General features: G+C 40.1%; 1 protein-coding gene across 2 annotated transcripts in view; it reads right to left on the bottom strand.

Moving 5' to 3' along the window:
- Positions 1-12,799, bottom strand: part of CLIC5 (chloride intracellular channel 5) — an 87,025-nt gene that overhangs the window by 49,675 nt on the left and 24,551 nt on the right. The gene's annotated exons all lie outside the window — the stretch shown is intronic.

The raw sequence follows: 12,799 nt of genomic DNA, 5'->3' as shown, positions 1-12,799 counted from the left end.
TACAATCAGCACTTTTTAAAATCATTATTATCTTTGCAGAATCATCTCTTTTGAGATTAACATCAAACCACCAGGCCTTCAGGCAGAGGTCCTGCTCAGTCCAGTAAGAGGATGACGTCCCCCTGTAGATGCATATCAAAGGGTGCTGGTTTCAGCGTACCAGGATGGGCAGGTAGATACTTCCCAATCTGAAACAAGTCTTCCCACATGCATGTTCCACTGCCTTTTTTACAGAGCGAATAGTAGGAAGTATGACTTATGGGGTTTTTAGAGAAATATGTACTTGGAGATGAACTAAACCCCAGAAGATTACATTCATGCACTCCAAGGAGATCTTACTGGCTCCATCTTGGAGCAGGGTGAGTGCTTAATGCAGAGGAAGCAACAGATCATTTTTGAACCTCATGCAAGACCCAGATCTAGAACTGGATCTGGAGCTTAGCTGAGGGTACTCAGATTTACTGACTTTAAAAAAAAAAAAACAAACCCAAAAATCTGAAGTTAGAGCACCTCAATACAAGAAAGGGCAACTCAGTAAATCGAGGCAAAAATACCATTCCTTGTCAAACTGCATGTGCAAGTCAGCTGTCAGAGAAGTAAAGAAAATTAAAATTATACAAATGCTAGTGGTAGTCTGAGAAAAAAACATTTAATAATGAAGGGGTTTGGAGCACTGGATCCTCTTGGCATATCCTGAACATTTAAAAGAACTGGGCACAGAAAAAGAACTAAAACTGTCATTCTAAGAGATCCTATAACCTACAAGAATATTCCATGATTCAAGCCCTCTTCATCCAGGAACAGCTTTTTAAAAACTACTGTAAATAAAATAAACAAACCAAACAGGTCTCCAGTTGCAGACTGAATCAGCAGCAATGGCTCATCACAAAACACAGGGCAGTGAAAGAAAATAATTTCCTCCCATGATATGTGTTCGTATCTGTTTGAAGCTGCCCATTCAGCAGCTAAAAGCAAAAGGAAAGCAGTAACACAACGTGCCTGTTGACCCACACAAATTGAATCACAATCTAGAAAAACACCGGCAACAATAGCGATGATCCATCGAGGCCGGTTTCTCTGATTTCCACGTGTTTTGGACAATACACAGGTACAGACACGTACCAGCACCCGAAACAACAATAGTGATATGCAGTGGGTGGCAAGGTTCAGGAGGCTTGAAATGGGTGTTGAAATGTTTTGGGGAGGACAAGCTTGACAACTGATATTGAGAAGAACCTGCCCAACCTGAGAATTAAGTCAGTATTTTGTGATGAATTAAACCACAATGCTTGATGAGTTTTTACAGTCATTCGTCTATGTAGAGAGGAAAGAAGGAATGCAGTTTTAGCTGGAGAAACTACAGGGCTGCACAGAGATGAAAATGAATGTTGGTGCAAATCTTTCATGGGAAATGAAGCCAAGGCACAGGGATGTGGCATGACTTAGGCAATGGCTCCATGACAGACAGAAAGGGAATTCAGCTCTTGTTATCTCCCAGTTTAGCTCTTCCTTCATCTCAGCCACAAGGCCTGACCCATATTGACACAGCATCCACAGCCCTGGCCAAGCCAGCATCTGCTTCAGCCTTTGGAGGCCCTTCCAAACTCTGGCCCTTGCATTTCCAAAGATAAGCAATCACATACTCAGCCACCACCTGAACCAATCCCATCCCATTATTACACCCAGGACACCAAGGGATATTTCAAGACATGCAAGCAGCCTCTGAACATAATTTTTATCAGCCTGGCTTCTACCAAATTTGCGCTACCTTTCAGAGACACAGAAATCCAGGATTTCTTCTGTGCTTGAACCAAGCCTTGTGGTGGTTTGCCAAGATATCCTCCTTTGCAATGCCTTCCTGGTTTGTAGGTTTTATGACTTGTTGATTCTTTTATTGACTCAAACTATATGTGCTTCATTAAAGTATATCTAGTCTTGATCTGAATCAGAAGAAGAAAGGGAATGACTTCTTTGGTGGTTCATTCCAACGGTTAATCACCTTTACAGTTACTATTAGGTTATTTCTATCTTGACTATATCTGACCTTAACTAACTGTTAATATTTCGTGTTATACTTGTTACTACTATGTTAAAAAGCCCCCTACAGAAACATTTAATATTGCAGTCAAGTGACATTTGGTCTTTTATTTAAATGAGAAAGACTGCCTTAAGAATGGCAACCTTTTTTTTTTAAGTAAGTATTTTTTAAGCCTTAGAATTATTCTTCTCTAAATCTTTTCCAATGTCATAACATGTTAGCTCTGTGTGCATTTAAAGTAGCCAGCCAAAAGATAATCTAAACCTTGGCCCCTCCCTACTAATAGCAACGGAAAAAAATTAAAAAGCGTAGTTGTGACTAGAATAATTTGTGTATTTATCATTGGAATATTTACTGTGAATTACGAAGCAGGTGTGGCACATGAGCACTGAATCAGTGGTGTTAAGTGCTGTACAAAACCCAAAAGGCACAAGACTTACACCTAAAGGACAGAGCTCGGGACCGGAGTGGTGTTCTTGCTGGACCTCCTGACACAAGGCCACCACTTCTCAGCCTCTACACCAGTAAAGTGCTGACCATGACTGTAAAAGCTTCAGAATTGCTCTGAAAAGGCCTCTGTATTTTTTTATCTCAAGGACTGGGTTTTGCAAAGGCATTCATGTTCAGACATGGTTGCCAAGGCACAGAGCAGCCTGCACAGCCTCCTTTGCAGAACTGGGTCTAAGTATGCTTAACAGCTACCAGCATCCAGGAATGTTATAGATCTATTATCACCCTGTGTTTTATTACTAAGGCTTTTTTTTTTAAAGCAATTGCTGAACATTTAAAACCTATACTGAACTATCTTATCTGAACTGCAGACAGTTGTTGAGCTTAGCTGTCAAATGTTTTTTGAGATGGAGCATACATCTCCATGGATTAGCTCATCATACTTTGAACTCCACTGCTAGCCTGCAGTAGCACACAATCTTTGGAGGTGATTAGCCCTTTTCCAAACAGTAGAGCATTATACTTCTATGTCTTTACTAGCAGCAGAAGTTAGAAAATTTTATATCTGCTTTGGCATCTTCATGGTTAACAGAAAGACTGTTAACAGAAAGAGGGCTGGAGCACCTCTCCTATGAAGACAGGCTGAGAGAGTTGGAGTTGTTCAGCCTGGAGAAGAGAAGGCTCCGGAGAGACCTTCTAGCAGCCTTCCAGTACCTAAAGGGGCTACAGGAAAGCTGGAGAGGGGCTTTTTACAAGGGCAAGTAGTGATAGGACAAGGGGAACAGTTTCAAACAGAAAGAGGGGAGATTTAGATGAGATATTAGGAAGAAATTCTTTCCTATGAGGGTGGTGAGACACTGGAACAGGTTGCCCAGAGAAGCTGTGGCTGCCCCCTCCTTGGCAGTGTTCAAGGCCAGGTTGGATGGGGCTGGGAGCAACCTGGTCTAGTGGAAAGGTGTCCCTGGCCATGGCAGTGGGGTTGGAATTAGATGATCTTTAAGGTCCCTTCTAACCCAAACCACTCTATTATTCTGTGAGAAAGGGAAGCTAAAGCCATACCAAAATCAAGAAAACTTCCTTCTGTGTGTAAACTCCACTCCCAGTATCATGACCAGGTATTAACACCTGAAATATTGGTGAAGGTAGAATTGAGTCATGACATTTTTTCTTAGTCCAGAGGAAACCAACAAATCCAAAAGAAGCAACAAAAATAGTCAAGAAATGGCTTTTTTTACAGCCTGACTTACATAAGGAGGGGGAAAAAATGACTATTCCCAGATATAATCTTTGCAAGTTTTAGATGTGTGAAATTCAAGTTTTATAGAATTTAAAGTAAATGAAAATCAGCTTCAGCCTTGGATATTAGGCTTTGAACATTCTTATTACACTTTGCATCAAGCACACACAGGTAAATGCCACGGGCTTCTGTCGCCTGCTCTGCACACAAAATTAGCGACTATCAAGAATGAGGATTTAGAAGAGCAAACTGTCACTTTCTGAGCAACTTCATCCTTAACATAATGTCATTTATGCCAAAGCAGCTACAGCAGGGACAGGTTTGACTCCTACTGTCCTACAGAGGCATTAATAAGTTATTACAACACAACCCCCCTGAAATACATTTCAGTTAGTGCTTTTTCTCAGTTTTATGCAGAGTTGCCAGAAATACACATAAAGGAGCTATTTCAACATCTTTTGGTAATCATCAGGTGCAAAGGAAAAAAAATGGAGAAGCACTCAAGCTCGAAATACACAATACATCTTAGGCAGAAGTTGAACCAAGGTACCCTGGGGACCAACATAGAAATCATGGGGATTAGGACACTGGTATAAATTTATGAGTCTGAATGCCTGTGAGAACAATCAGAAAAAACAGAGAAGTTGCAAAAGAAGGTACGACAGAGGATACAAGACCCTGAGAAGGAACAAGAAGGGCAGGAAAGAGTGGTAGATGTTGCCAGCAGAAAGGAGTTTTAGCTCAACTGCTGCAGGAGGCAGCTCAAACTGAGCTCCCCAAACTCTGGGATAGAGCTAGCTCATGTCCAGACACTTAATAAAGCATCCAACAGCCTGTACCTAGAGCAGACAAATGTCCTGTTGCCTCTGGTTTGATTTCTTTTATGTCCAGGAAACCAAGATTTTCAATGTACTTTGTCAGGAGACAGTTCTATATTGTAGACCTGATCCCGTCATATACTTCTATTTTAAGCGGTGTTCAGGATGCCATGCTGAGGGTGATGGTGCAGAATGTTCCCTGCTTCCTCAATGTGTCCACATCTGGTGGAGGAGGACCAGTATCAGCATTTTATCGTGGTGAAGAGAGCCTGAAAAACTTGCCTCAGGTCACTGAAGGAGGCAGAAGAGCAAAAAAGTAAACAAAGCCTCCCAAGAACTTGGGTGGTAACCCAGCAATATTACTGAGCTTAACATGTTGCAGAATTTGCATGGCAGGACCTTTTCATGTTTTGATTAGAGCTGGACAAAAAAAAAATAAATGATCAGAGTTTCCACCTGGTGGGAGCTGGGGCTGTTGCTCTGTATTAAGGTAAAGCACTGGAACACTGAGTGGAAAGTAAAAAAATGTGTTGATTTGGATTTTGACAACAGTTGGGGCCATTTTAACATGGCAAAACTTCGCTATGGTGTGTTACAGAACTGTATCTCAGGTGCTTCGTGTCCCAGTAGCTTTTCTAGCACATCTTCTCTTATGACACTGCAGCCACGCAATCTCTGTGGTACACCAGGGTCACTGAATCGAAGAGGAACCTGTCTTATATCATGGAAGATCTGCTTCAGACAGTGAACACAGTCATTAGAAAAGGATACATATAGAAGGGTGAAATCATAAACACTCTACAAGATAAGTTATGAAATTGAGAGAGACAGAATAATACTCATTTATGAAGAATTATTTAATTTAACACAGTCAGAGAAAACATCCTATGGACCTGTTCTACATTTATGTGTGAACTTGCAATCAAATCGCATAGCAAACAGCAATGACATGTTTTAAATCTTATCAGTTACAGAAAGTTCTACCCTTAGGTATTATTAGATAAAATTACCGAGTTTGGATCCTCAAAACACAACTGAATGAATGACTTTTGTTCCACTGTAATAATTTCTGACTCTTACGTCTAATACAAAAGATCACACCAGGAATACGTGATGCTGATTAAACACATCAGACCTACAAAAATCAAAGATTTTTTTAACTCCTAGCTCCAGATGGACATTTAACTCCTAGCTCCAGATGTACATATATATCACTACTACCGCATCTAGATGAGGTTTACTGCATGTCAGCAATACAGAAGTGCAAACAAATGGGGACAGCAAGGGGCAAGGAAGGAAAGGGAATAAGGATCTATTCTGGACTTTGTTGGTGTTAAACTTCACTGTGTCAAACAAACCACTTAAAGCTATTTTCAATGTACCTACTGTAGCACTTTAGGTACCTGCTCTGATTTCCTAGATCACATAAGATTTATAGATTTGAATACAATATGAGTCCAGCACAAAACCAAAACTTTCCTTATGCCAGCTGATTCTCCCCATGACTCTGAGTCAGCTTTTGCTGGGAAAAAAAAAAAGCATCATTGAAACCTTTTATTCATGTATAAAACTAACACACAAACTCACAGACCTTTAAGATCTGTCTGACTCTACTAAAAAAAAAGTAATTTGAAAAATCTTCTACCAGAGCTTTTACCTGCAAAATGGAGATACTAGTGTTTATATCACCTCTTTGCAGTATTGCTGGGATTACTTTGCTGATATCTGCCAGATTTTGAAGAATTAGGTGTCATACAAGCACTAAGTAATGTTGTTGCTGTAATGATTAATATGTTATCCTGAACGATCCTTACACAGCCTTCCATCAAAATGTATTTGACATAGCCAGGCAAACTGATACTAACATGTAACTGTGGAGCAGAGGTTTACGTACTTCCTACCGGCTCTCTTGGAAAGGATCCCTGTGTATTTTTGGGATGCTATGTCAAATGATCTCTGTGACATTTGCTGCTCTGGAATAGCCACCGCAGAGCCATATATTGCCGATAAAAGTTTCCTGGGGACACTTACTGGAGCTTCACTGTCATCGCTGAACCATGACACAACAACCTGTGAGCCTGACAAGACATGTGCTGCCAGAGATGGAAGAAGAGCAATCTGCAGCTAAACATAGAGCACCCAAAGCACACTGGTGGCTATTTCTAAGTACAGGTAATAATAATTATGAATATCACCGGTTCTTCATGGTAGAATTAAAACACTGTATTTACCTGATTTGACTATGCAGCTCAGAAAAGTTGGAATAAAGAAAGGAGCTAGTAGGTGGAGTTTAAACAAGATTTAAAACATACCTAAGCTGGCCTAACTCTGCTGCCACTGAACTCGCAGTACAAACCACACTGGCTTTTACGGCCATGGTACATGACCCATCCTGAATGTTTCTGAAGAGTTATCCAGTCCAATTATGGATCCAATTTATAAAGGCATTTAAAGAAATAATAAAGTCTATGCATATAGAATCATAGAATCGTTTTGGTTGGAAAGGACCTTTAAGACCATTGAGTCCAACCATTAACCTAATGCTACCAAGTCCATCAACAAAGCATTTGAATATGTTCAACATAGCATTTGTTTAATATATTCAGCAAAGCACTTGAATATGTTTGATTTTAATCAAATGTTTTGATCACAATTAACATATATATTGATGCCCTCAGGTTCAATAAAAAGCAAGTAGTCACAGCCATTTGTATGAGGAAAAAAACAAGCCATGGCAGATAAGGCTGTCACTCACTTTTAGCTATAAATTAATGATTAGATCATGAACTTAGGCAGAAGGAGACATAGCTGAAAATCCCTTCTTAACTTAAGATCCAGTTTCCCAAGCAATCCTAAAAGCATTTCAGACTAGGCTGAAGGTGGCAGGGATAGTGATTATATCCCTGCCAAGTCCTTTTATAAATTTGGCCTGCTTAAACTATTCACTGTCCATCTCTAATATTCCCACCAATGAGGCTCTTGTCTTGATGCAAAACAAAATCTGCAAATGCTCAGAGAGAAAACAGACATGCAGACACACAGATTCTGAGTTGTTTAACTCAGGCTAAAGCTTCTTTAAAGTATTGTTTTTCTTCATCACAAGGGAAAACAAGCATCTTGTCATTTTAAAACATTTGCTAGGCAGCTATTTGTTAATTTATTGATTTATTTTCTTTTAACAATATAAGATTAAAGCAAAATTAGGTCTTGCCAAGACGGATGTTTTTCCCTTGACTATTATTTTTATTATTATATTGAAAATGCTTAATAAAAAGACCAGAGAAGTAACTATCAGCCCAGGCAGCATTTCCCTGATTTAACTGGATCTGTAGCAGAGTTACTATTAATTTGTGATTCAAATTTAGGAGGCCTGACACTCTTCTTGTGCCCATTTTTTATATATATATATATATATATATATATATATATATGTAAACTCTATGTGCTTCAACCCAGTCACTCCTGATTGGAAAAGATCTAAGCAATATAGGAATTGAGCCAGAATTACACTGAAATACCTGAGTCCCCCTGCATGGAGCTTGTGAAACACATTTATAGATGTCCAAACAAACCCGGTAAAACAATTTTCCTTCCCGTATATACGCTGGTGTCCGGACTACTGGTAAACCTTACAAATTTAGTAACTTTAATACTGATGCACTAGGCCAGTACACTAGCGAAGACTTAGGCTTCTGATCATACACTGACTCACCAAAATAAATTTGGAAGAGACATGAACTATGGTGCTCACCATCTGCTCGACAGCTCCAAATGGATGAAAAATGCAAGATCCATAATAACCCCGGTGCTCATGCCACTTCCAGGGTGACAGTTGAAAAGTGTCAGAGACTGCACACATTGTACGTGTCTGCTTTGTAGGGTGGCTGTGTCTCTCTCAAAAGGTCAAAGGCTTGGTCAACCTCATGACCAAGGATCCAAAAAATGTTATTGTTGGTTTTGGAGCATCAGACAGGTTGAACCAGATGTTTCAGTAACATTATTCTGCCTTGTGCTTTTCTCTCTTTATTATTTCCTCTTTACCTAGAAAGTTTCACTGAACATAGGAATGATTTTGTATGGAAGCCAAAAGCTGAGTTCATAATATCCAGTAAAGTACCCAAACTTCTCCAGAAACAGAAATGAATTTTGTACCTTCCAGATGTGATTATGATTTCCACTCGTCATGAAAATGTTTCTTGAGGGTAGCCTTCGAATCAAATAAATTACAGAGCCTATATTGTTATAATGGGTTAAAAGGCTCCTGCCAAGTTCTCTCTCCCAGTTTGTAAAGCCATTATTGGTTTTGATAACCCAGAAATTCAGAAACTGAAATAACTTTTCAGTTATTCAGAATTCTGTGATTCTGTGAACTTTTCTTATCAGAGTGACTCCCTTACCTTAAAACCACAAAAGCCTTAATAGTGGGGAATGATTGTTTGTACCAGGAGCAACATTTTTATTTATATCTTCCTTTAAGGCTACATTGCAGCAGTTCACCAAAATCCAGACCAGGGTTAGTCTGAAATTACCATTCAGCAGAGATAACTTTAAAAAAAAAATCCAGAAAATGCACAAAAAGAAATCCCAGAGTGCATAAAAATCTTGCACCTCCCTGGGATACTTTCTAGGATAATTCTGTCCAAAGGAGAGAAGAAGGGCAGCTATGCCCTCGCAAGAGCAGCAGCTCCTGGGCTTTTACAGAGCACAATACATGAGCAGGATGGCTGCTTTGTCCTGGACAGCCAGGCTCTGGCTCTCTGACTGACCAATTCATTCAGGGATAGTAAGTTCGGTGCCAAATCTTGCCATCGCTTTTAAACATACTCCCAATAGACACCTAAAACTCCCCAAAACAAAGCTGATGGAGATGACAAAGGGCTCACAGGTTCCTTGCATGTCTGTTTGCTGCTACAGGAGACTGTGAGCATACCAGGACTAACCTCTTCTCTTGTGATAATCCTCTAACCAGAAATGACCATAAGGGGCCCTAAAAATACTTTGATGCTGTTAGTCCTTGAACCATACCTTGGCTGGTACCATGTCCCTGAGACATTGCAAATACACCATCACTGTGCCTGGTCGTGCACAACGCTCAGCTCCTAATGGGAGGAACAAGCTGAGAGCGTTCAGTGCATTTGGGCCTTTACATCTTCAGCTGACAGATGGGAATAAGTTCAACAGATGAGTCAGTGAGCACAGAAGATCAAGGCCTTTGAGAGGTCTCTCTTGCTTCTTACATTTGTGAGCACCTTTGTGTTTTCTTTAGATGGGTCTTTGGTGTGACTGCAGTTGAACACTTTGTGAAGTAAAGCCTTCCACCTCTTAAGCAAAAGCTCTTGCACACCTGAGCTGATGAACATATCCAGAATATTAATCACTCAATATCACAACGACTCCTTGCAGAAATGACTGTCTGCCGGATCACTGTGCATTTTCCTACTGCCAGGATGATACTACTGTCTTTTGATTGTCAGAAATATGGATTAATATATATCTTGTTTTAGAATGTTTCTAAAGCAGGAAGATTTTTAAAATGAAATGTACTTTGGACCATTCCTGTGGTTTGTTTGCCTTCTAGACTGAACTCATCCTGAGCAATGCAAATAGACAGTTGTACTCTCAAGTCTTGTTTCTATCATGCTTTGTTTTCCATGTTTACAACGTGTCTCCCTTCAAATTAACTTTCTAGATATTAGGCACCACTCTAATTCTGAAATGCCGGGAATGTACATCCACTCATTTCCACTGCAAACAAAAAAACCCGCAAAAGTTCTGTGATCCGCCCATATGGATTTTAATAGTCTATAATACTGCATGTAAAAAGAGCACCATTTCAGTTTAGTCATTATGTTCAAGTATACAGGTGCGAGACTGCCAGAAAAAGCTAAATGTACCTTCCATCAGGGTGTCATTTATACAGAAGTACTTTGCTTCTCCAGGTCACAAAGAATTAAAATTAACCTGAGTTACAAGCTGGGTTAAGCACAGAGCAAGCGCTACCTCCCAATGCTCACCTCCCTGAAGCCGCTACATATCGAGCCTTTTTCTCTGGCAGCCTCTTCCAATTCCTTGTCAAACAAGTTTAGAGAGGGAATCGCTGCTGGAGAGTTTCAGTATTCACAAAAGGCCTGCTTACACAAACTGCAGATCTGATTAAGGCGGCACTACCTCCCCGTCGGACCTCACTGCTCCTCAGCTCTGCCCATTCCCACCATCCATCCGCTTGCGTCCTGCCCCAGATCTGGGGTGGGTTCATTCTCAATCAAGCATCTTGCAAGAACAAACCCTCATTCACAAGCAAACATGTGATTCTGTGTAAAACACCTCACAGATCCAGGTTAAGGCACTGTTAGAAAAAGAGTAAAATCAATGGGGATGATAACAAATAGGTGCGATAACCACTTAACCTGTCTGTGCCACGGCAGTTGTGCTAGCTGTGGCCTGGTAGTGCCCAGCCTATCTGCATAGCTCAGGAGACAGCTAACCTGCATCAGGTTACAGCACAGTGCTTTTCTTTACCATCATCTCTCTAATTCTCTTTCGAAGGCTCCTGCTCTCCTCGTTGTTAAATAGAAAAAGGAAATAGAGCAATTGTGTAACACCTTTCTTTTTTTAACCTGAGACAGAAACTGCTTTTATTAGAGACTCTGGTGAAAAACAGCCCTTTCTGGTTTATTTGTGCTTGTAGAAGGTACAGTTTTCTCCAGGCCACGTCTACCGCCCTACATTTTTCTCACTGATCTCTGTGTTTTCTGGCTGTGTGTTCTTTCAAGGATGCAGAGCTGAACTTTTTCCCTCAAGTAAAATATTAGCGCCACAAAAATCTAATAATGAAATACCCGTTGACCCCAACATCTCCTGTTATTAGAACTTTCCTCAAGTGTGGTCCAGTATATTTAGATTTGCCACTTGTCCCAGCTTCTCATACTCATCCAGAAGTTGCCACCTTTCTGTTCTTCTTCCCAACCTTAAAGCAGACAGAGCAAATGCCTTCTCCTTTGCAGACTCTCTCCTGGATCAGCCTTCCTGTTTATCTCCCTTTACTAATATCCTATTCTTTTAAATTTCATGCTCTCCAAAAGTTTTCACTTGTTTATATTTCTCTTACATGCTCCTATTTTTCAACTTTTAGCTCCTCCCTTGCTTGGATGTTCTTCTCTTATTTATTTTTTGACTTATGAGCTGTATAATTTAATACTCTGCTTATATGCTTTACCATACAACTTTTTAGACTTTTAATTGAATTAATGGCACCTTTCCAAAACATCAAGAACTGCAATTTTTCAACCTAAATGGAAAGTCTCCAGGAGGACAGCAATTAATTCTTTTGCTATGTCTCTGCAAATGATGAGTTTTATGTGAGAGTCTCTACACAATTCTGTAACATGCATTATGCAGGAAGTCACATTACTAAAAATGTTCTTTCTGGAGCTATAAATCTTCAGGTGATAGCATGGCTCAATTGAATGCAGTACCAATTTTTTTCCAGTAACTTACAGATCCAGAACTTCACACAATGAATCTGGGCAATGACCTTCACTTTAACAGCTGATGCAGTCATAGAACCATGTATCACAAACATCTGTATCAGCCTCAATAAAATAGTGTGGGCACTAAAACATATCAGTAGTTAAAGGTTTGCATTCCAGAATACATTTGTGATGACAGAGCACCAAAAAATCCCACTAGCCTATTTTTTAGCCCACAAACATCTCCATTAAACTCCCTTTGATAGAAACAACTTGTAGAGGAAAGATATGAGGATGTAGGGACCCATGCAGGTTCTTTTTAATACATTAAGCTCTACTGGGCAGTTATGAACCAGGAATTCTTGTAAAATCAGTTTGCTAGGGAAAAAGACTCGGTGCTGGCTCGGTCAGAAAGGCTGCACCTGAACTGACTGGTTTTGGAAGATGCATGAATAGAGCATGTATACACATCATGGATGTGGCTGACATTTCAAATTACAGCCCAAAATATCCATCAGGGAGTACAAAGCAATTACATACCCTCAACTTGACAGAAGGGAGGGGCTGGAATTTGCTTTCCCAATCATTCAGTACTCCATTTGCAAAGGGCTGGTACAACTCCCACATATTAATAATAATCCTATTGATTTACAGGGATGGTTTAGGCTCAGAGAGACCAAACACCTGCATTTTATATGGCCACAGTGGATTTCAGCCTTGATGTGCATAGAGGCTTTGAAACATGCTCTGAACATCAAAAAATCTGAGCTCTTCACTGGGACAGAGT

This window comes from Nyctibius grandis, chromosome 1 (genome assembly GCF_013368605.1).
Source record: "Nyctibius grandis isolate bNycGra1 chromosome 1, bNycGra1.pri, whole genome shotgun sequence".
In the NCBI taxonomy this organism is placed as follows: Eukaryota; Metazoa; Chordata; class Aves; order Nyctibiiformes; family Nyctibiidae; genus Nyctibius; species Nyctibius grandis.
Note: the sequence above shows the minus strand (reverse complement) of the source record. Positions and strands in the feature narration are given on the sequence as shown.